Raw genomic sequence first — 17,259 nt, forward strand, 5'->3', positions numbered from 1 at the left:
CTTCTTCTTCTTCTTCTTCTTCATTTTTTTTTTAAAAAATCCATTATATTTCTAATTTTCTGCATTCTACATAGTGTTGCTTATCCTGAAAGGGAATAACATGAGTACATAAAATAAACAACCAGTTTCCACCCTTCCAGTTCAGAGTGTCTAAATGCCTATTCCTCTCCAGTATGTAGCTCTTAGGGGTTTGTTGGAGAGTAATGCACTGCAAGAAGTTAATGTGCTGGTTAATGACTGCAATAAAGTTATTGTAAATCTTAACATATCAACCAGTACCCTGTCAATAAACTTTTGTGTTAAGTTAATTGTAGAAAGTTGAACACATATAACATTTCTTTTTCCTCTATCATGAAAGAGATGTTCTCCAAGAAGGAACAATAATCTGAAGAAATTCAGTGGAGTTTGGTGGAATTACTATAGTATAATTAAGATATGAATAATGTTACTTAGAAGTAATGTTACTTCTAAGTCAACCTTTGTAACACTCTCATGGCCTTTAAATGTGTTGGACTAATTCCCATGTTTCCTAGCAATCACCCATAGGCCATCTTACACATTTGGAGAACATAAGTCTATTCTAGATCAATGACTAAAACATGGATCCTATGCAGTGTTAGGTAGAAATAGCTCACACTGAGTTTAGTGAAGCTTATACCCAAATTAATATCCACAATAAAAAGAATTATCTAAAAAGAATACTCATATAGAGACTGATAAGGTCTTGGGTGCATTTTGCCTGGAAACTGAGATGTGCAGGTTGAGAAAAAGATATTTCTTATTAACATTCCTATAAAAATTATATGTATTTTTCATTTTTTTAAAAAAATACCCCAAAATTTTACCCAATGACTCATTAGTAAGCTAGTATCATTTCTTTTTAACTGAAATGTAAAAGTTATTCATTCAGAATAGTATAACTGAGATTCATAATTGCAAAAGCCACCCACTGATTAAATTAAAATTAAGACTTGTCATTGGTCATAAACTGTTCCCATTAATTAACTGATCACAATTAGTATCTTAATATTTTAGTGAAAAAAGCTTAAACACATTGCCTACATCAGGAGATTTCTGCAGATTAATAGCCCAATTTAAAAAAGAAATTACAATATGGATCACTGGGATAGACCTCAGTGTCCAAAACTGATAATATAAAATATTATATTTTGAATGTATGTAGTCCTATGAATTACAAACTAAACTGCTAAAAAAATACAAGCACTGAGACATAATTAGACTTCACGTAGTATAGCCAGACTTCTTTCCTTAGTCTACCAGTTCTAAAATAGTTCTTATACTTACAGTTATTTTAAATTTAGTGAGATTTTCATAATATATACAGTAATGTACAATCCAAATGGCATATGGAAAGCAGCATAATTTGTTCAAGAAACAGGACTAGATACAGAGGTACCCACAATCTTAGTCTCATGTGACAGAAAAATGTGTACATGATGACGGTTTTTTAGAATCATACTTTCCAACATTGTTTTTCATTTCTACATATTCAGCCTGTGTTTCCCCACCTCTCCCCAAAGCATTTATATCACCTAATGTTAACATATGATCTTCAGTAATTAGTACTGTTGAGATGTTTGGTTAAGGGGAAATAAACTTGTGGGATAAAGTTTTTCTGAAGAGAGTTAGGATTTACATCCAAAATACTAGCCCATGCAATCCATGAATAGGCAAGAAAAACAAATGTACAGGTATAGTATAGATGGTAGCTTGCTCAATAGTAGCAACTGTGAGAGGGATCTCGGATTCCTAGTGGACAATCACTTAGATATGAGCCAGCAGTGTGCTGCAGCTGCCAAAAAAGCCAGCACCACTTTACAATGCCTTGGTAAGGCCACACTTGGAATACTGCATCCAGTTTTAGTCACCACAATGTAAGTTGAGACTCTAGAAAGAGTACAGAGAAGAGCAACAAAGATGATTAGAGGACTGGAGGCTAAAAAATATAAGGAACGGTTGCTGGAATTGGGTATGTCTAGTTTAATGAAGAGAAGGATGAGGGGGGACATGATAGCAGTGTTCCAATATCTCAGGGGCTGCCACAAAGAAGAGGGAGTCAAGCTATTCTCCAAAGCGCCTGAAGGCAGGACGAGAAGCAATGGGTGGAAATTAAGCAAGGAGAGAAGCAACCTAGAACTAAGGAGAAACTTCCTGACAGTTAGAACAATTAACCAGTGGAACAACCTGCCTCCAGAAGCTGTGAATGCTCCAACACTGACAGTTTTTAAGAAGAGACTGGACAGCCATTTGTCTGAAATGGTATAGGGTTTTCTGCCTGAGCAGGGGGTTGGACTAGATGACCTCTAAGGTCCCTTCCAACTTTATTAATATTATTATAATAAACTTAACTCAGAGGGAGTTGACCTTTCTGGATGGAAAAGCTCTTCACTCCTGTTTTAAGGAATTGGCAAACCATCTCATATAAAGATTCAGTCTCATTACACTTCAGCAATATTAGACTAATACAAACTACTATTAAACTGGGTATCTTCTTGCTCTAATTTTTTTTAAATGGGCTTCCTAATCTCCACTTCTTCAACACTGATATTATCTGCATAAAGGCCCTTTTCCTCCTCTATAATTTTATGTACTCCTTAAAATATCCCATAGGTATATAAAATTATATACTTATAATTAGTCATTATAAAACAAACTCTGATTCTATGAAATTTCCAAAATAGAGTGCTTGAATGTTAATGTTTATAGTTATTAATTTTTTGTAAATATTTCAAAAGAAATCTAGTTTGAAATTACAGAATGAAATCTGAGGCATTCAGATTCAATCTTATGTAGGGATGAACAGGTCATAAGTTTTATATTACTGAAATGATTTGTAGCTGGAACTACAGTTGGGCAAAGAGAACTCCTAACCATGATTGTTGACTCCTCCAAGTAGATTCCTTAATAATACGACATTGATGCTCTGACTTCAATTCCAGGAACATCAAGAATAGGATTTTAAGAAAGAATAGTTCAGACCTGGACATTTTTTTCCTTATTACTTCTAGCAGATATAAATAATATTCTGATTTTGTGTCATCAACTATTGGTTCTAAGTAACAGACTAAGGCTGCATATGTATATGTGCTTGTGAAATATATCACTGTATATATTTCTAAGTTTTCTATCACTATCATCCATGGCCAACAAAGCCATTATGTTAACAATTCTATTTAATTTATTTTTATTTATGGCCAGACATTCTAGAGCTACCAGGTTTAGGCTGCATAATATGGATGATCACAATGTGGTAGAGAAGTGTTAAGGTTTTCTGTACTTTGCTGTCATCTCGGAAGTGTCTGACTTTTTGCAGCCCAGTTCTGTACATTCTCAAAGTGTTTCTTCAATGTTCTGCCAACACCACTATCCATAGGTAGAAACCTAGCTACACATGAGCTTTCAGTACTGCTAGTACCAGCCAAGCTGTTGCAAGAATGGCAAAGCAACATCTTTCTCTAAAGTTAGCTTTGCAATTGTTCTGTTGCTACAGTAGATTGGAAACATGCTGCAATGACATTGGCACTGCAAAGCTTTTACCACTGTGTTTGATAAACTTTCCCTCACTTTCTTTGTAGTGAGTAGTTAATGACTACCACTTATATATTATTATTTTTATTTAGTAAGCAAAGTTATTGTTTGCCTAAGCCATATTAAACTATTGTCTAAGGACTGAAGAATTCATCTGAATTATGCTTAGGTTTTAAGTGAACAAGTAAATGTCCTTGCTGTTATATCCTACCACACATAGAAGCTCATAAAAATGCTTAACTGAAGTTGTCTGTTCAATAAATCACTGTTCTATGAAGGGTGACCCTCAGTATGTATGGGCTGTATTTTTAAACAGACAGTGAAATATTGTAAGAAAAGTAATCTTAAAGGATGATGAGCACTGCTCTATGAAACATGGCAGTAGAATATTATTTCTTCAGAAATTGATGGTAGAAAGGTGAGCAAACAAAATTTACACTAATATTTTAAACATATTTTTCATGGTGAATTTTAAATATAAGTTTTACACAATTCTCAAATCATACGTGAAGCAAGGACACACATAATTTAAAGTAGAAACACTGACTGTTGTTTATCAGGGTTTAAAGTACCAACACAAAGTGCTATTCTTTAATGACAGAGAAGTGGACTATCTTGAACCTTCCAACATGCAAATAATAGATTGTGCAGGCAACATATTCCACAGACCATTCATTTATATGGATATTGAATTAACCTTTTCTCCTCTTTTGATGGAGGCAAAATGTTTAAAAGAGACCTTTGTGTTTATTATTTATGTGGATAGAAATGTAATTTAAAGGTGGATATAGAAGACATTCCACAGCTCAATAAAAGTATGAACTTGGGTCAAGATCTATAAATCAATGGTCCATGGATTTCAGCTCTTAGTAGATCTTCTGACATAGTGCTGAAAACAATGTCATTTGCTAATGCAAGCACATAATTTGGCAATTAATCTATAGGTGGTAGTCTATGGATAGTAATAAAGATTTAACTCCTATACCAGTAAATTCTCACATATTTAAAAGTGTATGGGTCTGGGAATACCTAATAAAGGATATGGATATGGAGTGTGTGTTAATATAGTATAGGTATCTCCCAGTAGGTGCAATACAGGAAACAGTATATAGGCTTGGAAGTTAATCTTTGTACTAGAGTTTTTAGTTTGCATAGAACAGTGGGAGCAAGTTCAGGGTAAAACTGGACTTTGTTTGGGCTTGTGATATACTGGCTGAGATGAATTTTAAAAGATTGTTTATGATGAAAGACAAAACTCATGAAAGATACAAGATGACAAGAGGTTCTGAATATGGTATAGAGCATTATTTTGGTAGAGTCAAGATCTTTTTACAAGCGGATCTTGTGAAAAAATGGACATGAAGGAAAAAAAGAAAAAAAACAGTATGAAAGAACAATTGCAAGAAAAGAAGGTGTGTAGAACTATGCTAATAGAGAATATGAAAAAGGATGCTTGGTGGTATGATGAAGTGAAAGTGGCTGTGGATGAAAAAAAATATATGCAACACAATGTGTATAAATTAAGATTACTGAAAGATATTATGGAAGGCAGAGAAATAATCTGTTTTAGTAGAAATAAAAAAAAATGTTTTGGTAGTCAGTGAAACAGACTAAAGAGGAAATGTCCAGCAGAGTTAATGGAATTAAAAATAAAAGGCATGAAATTATTTCAGCAAAATTAAGCTGAAGAAGTACTGAAAGGACTAGAGATTTCTATAAGAATGGTAATGATATCTTGAAGTGTGGAATTAATATAAATATAAATGCTATAAATATTTATGTCCATTGTTGAATAAAAAGTAATAAATGCTATGAGAATGATAATAATTAGTACGTCTGGAGATGTACATGATATAACTGGAGAAATGTCAATGTATTTATGTGGTTTGCTTATGGGATGGCTGTGTGTCATACCTACATCTGGTAATTGGAAGAATGCTTTTATTGTTTGTGTTCCTAGGCCTTTTTTAAACAAGCTCCAACATCTGGCATCACCTTCCCCATGTAGGGCTCTAATCTGCTTTGGATGATCTTAAACATGTGAAATTAAGAACACTGTACAATACTTTGCACACTTTGTTAAGTTTCTTGTCTTTGGTATTGGAATGTAAATTAACCTTTTCCAATTTGTGGTCACTATGTTGTTCCTCAAGTCAATTTGGCTTGATTAGAACTTTTACTGATTTTTCTCCTATTGCTTACCATTTTTCTGTAAATAAATCAGAATAGAGCTGGAAGGGACGTTGGAGGTCTTCTAGTCCAACCCTCTGCTCAAGCAGGAGACCCTATAACATTTCAGATAGGTGGTTATCCAGCCTTTTCTTAAAAACTTCCAGTAATGAAGCACCTACAACATTTGAAGGCAAGCTGTTCCACTGGTTAATTGTCCTCACTCTTAGAAAGTTTCTCCTTAACTCCAAGTTGCTTCTCTACTTGATTAGTTTCCATCCATTGTTTCTTGTCTTGCCTTCTGGTGCTTTGGAAAATAAGCTCTTCTTTATAGCAGCCCCTCAAATACTGGAATACTGCTATTATGTCACCCCTAGTCCTTCTTTTCTCTAGACTGGCCATACCCAATTCCTGCAACTGTTCTTTATATGTTTTTGTCTCCAATCATCTTACTTGCTCTTCTTTACCTCAAGTCTCAAAATCTTATTTGTAATGTGGTGACAAAAATGGATGCCGTATTCTAGGTGTGGTCTTACTAAGGATCTATAAAGCAGTACTAATTCATCACATGATTTTGATTCTATGCCTCTGTTTATACAACCAAGGGTTGTATTAGCTTTTTTGGGCTGATTTTGTTTAAGTGATCATCCACTAGGACTCCAAGGTCCCTCTCACAGTTACTGTTTTTGAGCCAGATTTGCCTAATCTGTACTTGTACCTTTAGTTTTTCCTGTTTAGATGTAAAACTTTGCTTTTCTCCACATTAAATTTCATGTTGTTGGATAGGGCCCATTGTCCAAGTCTGTCAAGATCTTTTTGGATCCTGAGCTTGTCTTCTGGGTGTTAGCTATTCCTGCCAGATCACTTCCTGTAGCCTTGCAATTTGACAATGACCAGAATGCTCATCTTCTAGTTTAGAGATTCCTGTAAGTAGGGAATTTTTATTATAATAATAATAATAATAATAATAATAATAATAATAATAATAATAATAATAATAATAATAATAATAATAATGATGATGATGATGATGATGATGATGATGACCAAATGAAGAAACAGAATAGAGGCATGGGAAGACAAAGCACTACATAGCCAGTACATTAAAAAAAATAGCTGGGAAAGCAGATAATAACAAGACCTGGCAATGGCTAAGAGCAGGAAAATTGAAGAAAGAGACCGAGGGACTAATTTTGGCTGCACAAGACCAAACCTTAAGGACAAATGCATATAAAGTCAAAATTGAGAAGACAGCAACAAACAGTAAGTGCCGCCTATGCAAACACGCAGAAGAAACAGTGGACCACCTGGTAAGCTGCTGCAAGAAAATCGCACAGACTGACTACAAGCAGCGGCATGACAAAGTAGCAACAATGGTGCATTGGAAAATCTGCAAGAAATATCATTTTCCTATAAGCAAGAACTGGTGGGATCATAAAATAGAGAAAGCCATAGAAAATGATAAAGTTAAACTGCTCTGGGACTTCAGAATTCAAACAGACAAGCACCTGCAACATAACACCCCGGACTTAACAATTGTCGATAAGAAAGACAAAAAAGTCTGGATAGTGGATGTGGCAATGCCTGGAGACAGCAGAATAGACAAGAAAGAACTGGAGAAGATAACAAAATACAAAGACCTACAAATAGAAATAGAAAGACTGTGGCAAAAGCAAGCAAGGGTAGCGCCAATAGTAATAGGCACCTTGGGTGCAATCCCAAAACAACTGGAGCACCACTTGAACACCATTGGTATTGACAAATTCGCCATTAGTCAATTGCAAAAGGCGGCCTTACTAGGAACTGAAATATAGTTCAGTGGTTCTGAGATCACATCTGCCAGTTCCTTGAGAACCTTGGGGTATAATCCATCTGGTCCTGGTGATTTGAACTCATGCTCACTTAGCATTTTCTTGCACTATTTTTGATAGGTTAGTCTGTTTTTTCCCTTTGTGTAAAGACAGATGCAAAAAACGAGTTAAATAGTTCTGCTTTCTTCCTATTGCTTGTCACCTTCTTGCCACTTTCACTCACTAATGGACCAATCATTTCCTTCACTTTTTTCTTGTTTTTTACATGTTGAAAGAAGCTTTTTTTTGTTATTTTTGACTTTGGTCGCAAGCCTTAGTTCATTATGAGCCTTAGCTTTCCTCACTTCATCTTTGCAGGCTCGGGCTATTTGCTGATATTCTCACTTTGTTATGTGAATCCTGGATGTTGACATCTCTCATCTACAGAATTTCAGAATACTTTTTCCATCTTTGCTTGATCAACATTCAATACTGTATGTTACAATCTGTCAATTGTTGTCCTTTATCATAACTGCTAGAGGTTAGGACCTCCTGAGTTCAGGAATCACTTGGAAGACTTTCCTTATTTTTCCACTCTATTTCCTTTTTCAGCATCTTGACAGATAATGTTGTAATACTGCTTCTTTTTTCTTCTAACAACTGTCTGAAACTGTTTGTTAAATTCCTTCCTGAGAATTTTGGCTTTCTTGGACTTGATTTCTCTTCTCAGCAATTTCCACGTTTGTTCTGACATCCAGATTGATTTATTCTGTTTTTTTTACTTTCATCCTTAACAATTTCTTTAAGTTCATTGTATAGCTCTTTCATCCTCTATCAATGAGGTTCAGAACTTCAAAGTGATTAATGTTATTCTCCGTGGAAATGATGGGCATATGTTCAAATCATATCATGGAATCCAGTTGTTGTTGTTGTTTTCTGCTTTTGGAACTTAAATATGAACAATTTATGTGCTCTATGGAAGAGCTCAGTTATAACATGGCCAGGAAGTCTGTGGAAGAGATTATGAATTGAGCTCTTCCACCTCCTTCTGAGAGCCAGTTTGATATAGTGGTTAAGGAATCAGGCTAGAAACCAGGAGACTGAGTTTTAGTCCTGCTATAGGCAAAAAAACTAGCTAGGTGAACTTGGGCCAGTCACTCTCTCTCTCAGACTTGGGAAGGAGGCAATGGCAAACTACTTCTTGTCCAGGAATCAAAAACATCAGAGGGTTAGAATACCAGCAAGATGAATGGTGGCACAAGAACCGTGGTGGCGTAGTGGTTAGAATGCAGTACTGTAAGCTATGCTGATTCCCAACTGCCAGCAGTATAGCACAGTGAAGCACAGTATATAAGTCTAAGTGCTATTGCTATATAAATTTAATAAATACATAATAAATATCAAGTGGCATATGGATGCAGCAGAAGCTGGGATGATAATAATAATAATAATAATAATAATAATAATAATAATAATAATAATAATAATAATAATAATAATAATAATAATAATAATAATAATAATAATAAAAAGGAATTGGAAGGGACCTTGGAGGTTATCTAGTCCAACCCCCTGCTCAGGCAGGAAACCCTATACCATTTTGGACAAATGGCTGTTCAGTTTCTTCTTAAAAACTTCCAGTGTTGGTGCATTCACCGCTTCTGGAGGCAGATTGTTCCACTGGTTAATTGTTCTAACTGTCAGGAAGTTTCTCCTTAGTTCTAGGTTGCTTCTCTCTTTGGTTAGCTTCCACCCGTTGCTCCTTGTCCTGCCTTCAGGTGCCTTGGAAAATAGCTTGATTCCCTCTTCTTTGTGGCAACCCCTGAGATATTGGAACACTGCTATCATGTCCCCCCTCGTCCTTCTCTTTGTTAAACTAGACATACCCAATTCAATTTCCAATTCATAGGAAGGAAAAGTGATTGATTGATCTGAAGACATAACAGTTATGGGAGATAAACTGAATGGTGCTGGTGAAAACCACAGTGTGCTACATTATTTTATGTTATAGCAATAGCAATAGTACTTAGACTTATACACCGCTCCATAGTGCTTTTACAGCACTCTCTGAGTGGTTTACAATGTCAGCATATTGCCCCCAACAATCTGGGTCCTCATTTTACCGCCTCGGAAGAATGGAAATAGTATGATGGATATTCTTGTATGAAAGCACTGATATAGTTAGATTATTCAGAAGGTCAGGACACTTGGATGCATAAGACAAACTGAGATGTCGAAGTCTTCCCAAAAGTAATGTATAACATTTCAATTTTATTCTCCAGAGAGCATTTTCCCCAATCTATGGCACACTCGTGGACTAATACTAGTTTAACGTGAGGGCTATGGCAGAAGCTATTCAAGTACCATGGGTTTGTCACTGCATTCTAGATTTATTGTCATACTGACATCTTAAAAACCAGCTGGATGCTTTAGTAATAGTTCTGAAGGGTTCCCTCAGTGAAGATTTGATTTCATTTAAACTCCTTATGGACTTACAGTGGCAAAGACTTCTCTGTTTTATGCATGCAAAGTTCTGGCCAGCAAATTTGTAAAAAGAGAAATGAAATATGTGACAGCATGAAAAGGTATTTTTGTGTAATTTGTAACCTATTTTTGATGATAACATTATCCCAAAACAGAAATTACAAGAAAGAAAACTGAAAATTCACTGGAAACCTTCTATAAATTAGGTTTTTAACTGGAATATAGACCACACATAAGTTGAGATCATTTTTTTTCTGAATTAGATATGGGACCTTTTCATGTCCCGGCATATAAATTTAATAAAACAAGTAAATGTATTTATTGTATTTCAGTGTTGCCAAAAGTTCCCAAGGTGGAGACAGGAAATATTTAACATCACCCATTCTACGTTGGCCATGAAGTTGGAAGAAAAATATGTGTTTGTTTAGCCAGATATATGTGACAATATGAATATTTCTCATATGAATATATAAGAAAACATATATTTAAACCTTATTAACATACATTTCTGTACAGAATGTCATAATTTAAAAATGTATGTTTAATGCAAATATTTCAAATATGCACTGAGAAATACACACAAGAATTAGTTGTATGGATGTATGCAGTATCTTCATGATGTAGCTATGGTAATGTTGTAGGACTTCATATTTCAGTGCTAAATGAAGAGTAAATGAAGTAATGTTTGCTTTCATAGTGTGCAGGAATATGTAAAAAGGACATTTAATCAAGAAAACAGTTGAATTTTTTCAAGGCTCATGTAGCTGCTTCATTAGATGTTCCCAGTTTTCTGTGCATTGAAGTGTTTGCACAGCTCCTTTCATTCAGAGCCCCTTTCATTCATTGAGAAAAAAGAGGGGCAAAATGACCATGTATGCAAAGGCAATGCCAAAATAGCTGTGAGTAGCTTCTGAAATAGCTGGGTGAGCCTGGAAAAAGATGTTATTACTTTATTGATTTAAAGAGAGGTGCTTCTTATGTGCTCATGCAAAAAATGAATCTCTCCTTTGAAGAGTTTGCTCAGATTTATTTATTTGTTTGACTTGTATGCTGCCCATCTCACCTAGACTGACTACTTAACTGATAAGATGTAAATTATTTTGCATACATCTTTACTATCTCTATTTTGCTACTTAGAATCATAAGAGAATACGGTGCAATAATTAGGTTCTATAATTAGAATGCACTGTAGTTCACTGACATCAACACGTACAAAAAAGTCCCTTTGATTGGTTGCTCTCCTAGACAACTTCAGTCAAAGATATTAATTTTATTCACATGGCCCACTTAGCTGAGTCAAGGGTGATGTCAAACATGAAAGCCCAATGAGGAAGGATTAATTTTAACCTAAACTTGACCTGACACTACTTTGGATGAAATTGCCTTTCCGTACTAAGCTGCATTGTGCAAAACTAGGCAAAGTATGATGGGAGACAAATTATGTCTCTTTTTGCTAGACAAATGTACAAAAGCTTAAAGCAGGCCCACAAATATAGGGCTTGTTGAGGCAGTCCCTACCTGTTGTTCCCTCTTCTTGGTAGGGATTGTTACCATAATCCTTTAGGGAAGGAATTCCTTCAGAATTGATATTTTTCTATATGAAAGGTTTAGATTCTGGGGAAGTCTCTCTAAGTCTTTTATTTTAAATAAATAAAAGTAAACACTCAACAATGTTATTTTTCACTTCCCACCTGCAAGATATCCAGGAAACACATCACTGGCAATGGTGCTATGGAGCTGTTGCTTCAGAGGGTTTATCCAGCCACCAGTCTGAGTAGTTGGAACATTATGTCTGTCTCTGCCAGCCATAATACTATTTACTTAATAGTCCCTCATCTGATCTTTTATGTTGTTGCCTTGGTTTTCTAGTGACCAGTGGGATACTGGAATTTTCCCCTTGGCTTCTATTGTTTCATATTAGAGACAGTCTCTTAAAACATTCTGCTTAATTGTTCTAGGACCGTAGAGCTTTCGGTCTTGTTAATGGTTTTTATGATACTAAGATACTAATATTAATTTTCCATATTATGTATACTGTGATATAAAGGGGTAAATGAGTATAATAACAGAGTACATCTGTTTCCAGAGGGGAATACTCCTGAGTAGAAAAGTAGGATATAACTGAAATAATAATAAATCAGCATGTTGTTTTTTTCTGCAAAGGACTAATTGAGTTCAATGGCAAAATAAAGACCAACCCATTTAGTATCACATAGAATTTTGTGGCTCACACTTTTATCTACTTCTTTAAAACATGGAGTATAATTCTGAGAGAAGAATGTGATATAACACCACAGACTCACAGAGTTAGAAGCTTTTGTCCAGTCCCTTGCTCAGAATGGAAATCCTAATTAAAACATCTTTGACAGATGTCTCCCCAGCCTTCTCTCAGTAAAAAGAAACTTACCATATCAATTATTTTGACTATTGAGCTGCTCTGACCACTAAGACATTTCTGCTAAAATTCAGACAGAATTTCCCTTGCTGTATTTTCAGATCATTATGAAAAGTAGAATCAGATCAAGGCTTTCTTTTAGGGGACACTTCTTCAAGTAATTGAAGTTTTTATATGTAAGACATACCTACCCCAGTGATCCTTTCTAATGTCACCTGCAAAATGACATTCCCATACCTGGAAAATACTATGGGAAGGAGAGTTGAATTTTGTGATAGAATATTGACATTGTAGCTGAATAAAATCACTGATGAAGTCAATACACATTGCTGAAAGAGGCCAGGTTAAATGTAAAGACTCTTATTCTGAGCCTGGAAGTTCCCCTTACCATACACAGGTAGCTGAAGCTGCTTCATATGCTGTTGATCTGCAAATCCCAGCATCCTCCATCTTTGGCCAAGCAGTCTAGGAAGATTGGAAGCTGTAGTTGATTTGTAAGCTGACAGGAATGGTCTCAGAGTAGTGTAGAAAAAAGACAGTATACAATCTTGAATGAATGGATGAATTAATAGATGGGTGAATGAATGAATAAAAATAAGATCCAAAATATATAGTAATTATTGAAAACATGTATTATGTAACAGTATTTAGTAGCTTGATGTTGACAGTAATTCTGTTAGAGCCTTTAGTGCGCTTGGAGACAAGAAATTACTGTAGTTTGCCCTGCAGATGTACTGTGTACATCTGTAGTGCAAACTCACTTTTAGGCTTACAAAAAAAGGAAAGGAGTCCCTTTGTATTTTACTCCACTTGTCATTGCCCACTATAGGGGGGGGGGGTGCTTGTCTCTCTTTTGAGGCCATGAGCCAGTCATGTGGCCAGTATGATGTAGTGGAGCACTGTTTCCTCCCCACCAAAGGGGTATCTATTTATTTTCTCACATTTGCATGCTTTTCAAATGCTAGATGGGCAGGAGTTAGGCAAGGACGGATGCTCAACCAATTGTGTGATGCTCGGGACTTGAACTTGGCTTGTCAGCTTTCCAGCTGATAAGCCCAGCGTCTTAACTGCTGAGCCATTGCACCACTCATTTAGGCTTACAACTTATGAAAATAGTATTTAGTGGCCCCAGTGAAGAATTTATTGTATTTAATGACTTAAAACAAAAGTCCTAATCTCAATAGTAGCAAATAGGGTGCTAGCCTGAAAAACAGAAACTTGTCTAGTGAATGTTGGAACAAATCAATTATTTTGTTAGGATTTTTTTTCAAAAATCAATTTGCAGCAATTATTTGGTAGTGCTTTAAGCCATTTTTATTGTGATTTAATACCAGGTGTGATATTACTGTGGTTGTATTTTGTGGTATATTTAATCTTTACCATCACACTTTGTGTTCTGCCCCATTCCTCATTATGGCAGTGTTATGGAGTGTGTTTCTAGAAGAAATGAATGAAGAAGGTTGGGGCTGTATTACAGGCATATATATTCACAGCAAGATCTCCCAAGGTGTGAAGGTCTAGCAAAAAAAAGCAGGTACTTACATTGGGCACAGCAATATAGGAAGATGCTAGAGGCAGAGGATCACTTAGTGACAATCACAAGTGACATGGAAAATAAAGAAAGTTGTTCAAAAAATTTCTGAACTCAGAAGGAGGTTCCAATATCAATTTGGTATGTTAAAGGATGCCAATCAATTAACTTTTAAGGTTGACAATTTCCAATTGGGTTAATTAGTAGTTACATGCACATACGCAGATGAGTCACTTCAATTCCTCTTAAATCTCATTAATTTTCATGAGAATTTAGAGTACATAAATATGTGTACATGCAGTATTCTAAACCACACAGGGTAGTTCTGAGGGACCATCCTATTCCACCCAGATTCAAATTTATGATCTTAATTGAAGCTTAATCCAATGATCCCACTGGTTCTCAGTGTTTTGTGTGGACCCAGGGTTCAAAAAGCAACTTAAACATGAAGAAAACATAAAGAGCAGTTTCTGCTTGTCTTAAATTAATTCAGAATGTCATATTACAATCTCTTCTCTATTAGCCCTGTTAGTGTGGTTGACAGCTACTTCGACACTGACATAGGCTGTCTATCTGTATAAAACTGCAAATAAATGCAGTTATTTTTTCCTTTACTAATGGAAAAAGGTGGCAAAAAAAATCCTTAAAAGCTTTTCTAGAGGCAAATCAGCATAAAAAAGAGGTTCCCTAGAGGGCATCTTGACTATTGAACTATCTCCTATAAGCTCAATATTTTTCAGAAGCAGAGCTGCTAATATGTTGTTTCAGATGCCCTAATTTGCTGAAACATCACCAGTTCCACATAATGTTCTGACTTGAAGGATTTCATCAATGATTCATATAGGACTGAACTTTCTTTATACAAAGGCTGGCTTCAGAAATTCCAACTCATTTAAATCTTTCTTGTTTGGAAGAGAAGTTCCCATTGGGAAGTACCATAAGTATCTTTCTCCATTTAGTTAAAAGCCCAAATATTTCAGCAGCCAGAAAATGTAGATTCTCTTGGAACTGCCAATTAAAATACTTTAAATGTTACTAGTTACTTCTCTCCATAAATCATTTTTAAGAACAATAATTTATTTGATAATCTGTAGTTCTATAATATCCTGTTTGTAACCTGTCTATATATAATTTATGGATGGCTCTGACATATCGGAGTTATTTAGAAAATGTTTTTTTTTAATCTCTAACCTATTTATGGGAAGACCACTGTGTAAATTTATATTCAAAGATCAAGCTTTTATAATGGTATGTGTTTGTTTTTGTTTACTGAATCGTATATTTAGAAATATATATCAATGATTCCAAGATTAGCATTCCTGAAATACAATTTGATAGTTGCCCAAATTTAATTGACTTTTGTTAAACCTTCCAGCAATAATCTAATCTACTATAATTTTGGTAGATAATAACATATTATGCAACATATTATGCTCCAAGCTGGAGCTATGTTTAATATAAGAAAATAAAGGCATGGTTTCTTTTAAAGCAATTACTTAACTTTTGCTATTTTGTACATCTATTTCTGAAACTTGGCAGGCTCTCTTGAGACTGTTTTATGTAAATATTTAGTAGAAATATAATTATAGCTGAACATCAACAGATGATGTATACAGACAAAATGTTTAGAGGATCTGAAAGTTGGATTCAATTTGTTTTAGTCTAAACTGGTTATCACATTCAGAAATTGAGAACTATGTTCCTTTGTCCAATGCAAGCTGGATACATTCCAATATAACAATATTCACCAATTTAGTGCTTTGTGGAAGTGTGAGGCCATTCATTTCATTTGTTATTCTACAATAGAATGTGAAGATAGTAAGCTGGATAAGTGTGTGTATTTGTGTGTGTGTGTGGTGTGCGTGCGTGCATGCACACACATACAATTTTAAATCAGTGTTGATTCCTGGTAAATGCCCAGACAAATTCTTACAGTTTTTTTGGCAAGTTTTTTCAGAAGTGGTTACCATTGCCTCTTTCCTATGACTGAGAGAGAGGGACCAGCCCATGGTCATCTGACTGGCTTTGGGCTTAAGGTGAGACTAAAATTCATGGTCTCTTAGTTTCTAACATGGTACGTAAACCATTACACCAAAGCTAGAAGTATCTTCCCCAAAATTCAAAGTGATTCAAGTTTGACCAGATATGTGTAGAATTACACTAATGAGCAAATGACAGAACTGGAACCAATGCTCCATTTCCCCAAAGAGTCTCTCAACTTTCTTTTTAATATAGTGAAGAGTTTTGTTTTATATAAAGGAAATTTAGAGGAAAAAAGTATTATGTCATAGATGGTCATTCAAAGATGAAAAGGATCCTTTCTGAAATGAGCCACATTTGTCTTTTCTTTGTAATTCGGAAAAAAATGGTGGAAGAAAAATGTCAGGGAAGCATAAATGCAGATTTGATAAGTTTGACCTTTTTTTCTTTTCAGAACAATAAATGTCAGAAAACTTAAAATGACAAGGTGGAATAGCTGGAGTTATTTATATGTTTTAATAATTTAGGGAGGAAATGCATTTTGAGACCTACATACTGATATGATGCTTTTGCTAAACTTGGTATCTAGAAACACCAGTTTCACAGCCACAATGATTATACATTTCTACTAAAAAACAAAATAATAACACACAGTATTTTAGAATTAATTATAACCTTTATGAATGAACAACATTGTTATGTTGCTCACAAATGGAAGGAATCAGTAAAGACACCATAAAAATAGACCTACAGAGATGACATAATTCTCATTTTGTCCTTCTATCTAGAATGCACAAATTCACTGTCCAGAAATATTCAGGAAGATAACCAAACACAGCCAATAATAGCTTTCAAAAATACATTCAATATGGATAACATGGATATAAATTGGAGTGGCTTAAAATAAGATAGGAATGATATGGGAAAAATACGTTTCAATAATAGGGTCTTGTTTTGTGACCTTGGTGCTCATTTCTCCAATATAAACATATTGCTACAATGATTGATTGATGTTAAGTTAGAATAAAATTATATTCAGTTGTAGAATATATATATATTTAATTTTTTTAAGAAGAGACTAGACAGCCATTTGTCTGAAATGGTATAGGGTTTCTTACCTGAGCAGGGGGTTGGACTAGATGACCTCCAAGGTCCCTTCCAAATTTATTACTATTATTATTATTATTATTATTATTATTATTATTATTATTATTATTATTATTATTATTATTATATTTATACTCAATCTGTCTTTAGTATATTTTAAAGCAACATTCTCAAGAGCTTTTCCATTCAGACAATGCTACAGATCCACACTTTTGCTGTACATGATATTGCTGCAACAGGCATATTATATTGCA

The sequence above is a fragment of the Protobothrops mucrosquamatus genome, unplaced genomic scaffold, assembly GCF_001527695.2.
Source record: "Protobothrops mucrosquamatus isolate PMUCROS unplaced genomic scaffold, P.Mucros_1.0 scaffold2501, whole genome shotgun sequence".
Classification (NCBI taxonomy): domain Eukaryota; kingdom Metazoa; phylum Chordata; class Lepidosauria; order Squamata; family Viperidae; genus Protobothrops; species Protobothrops mucrosquamatus.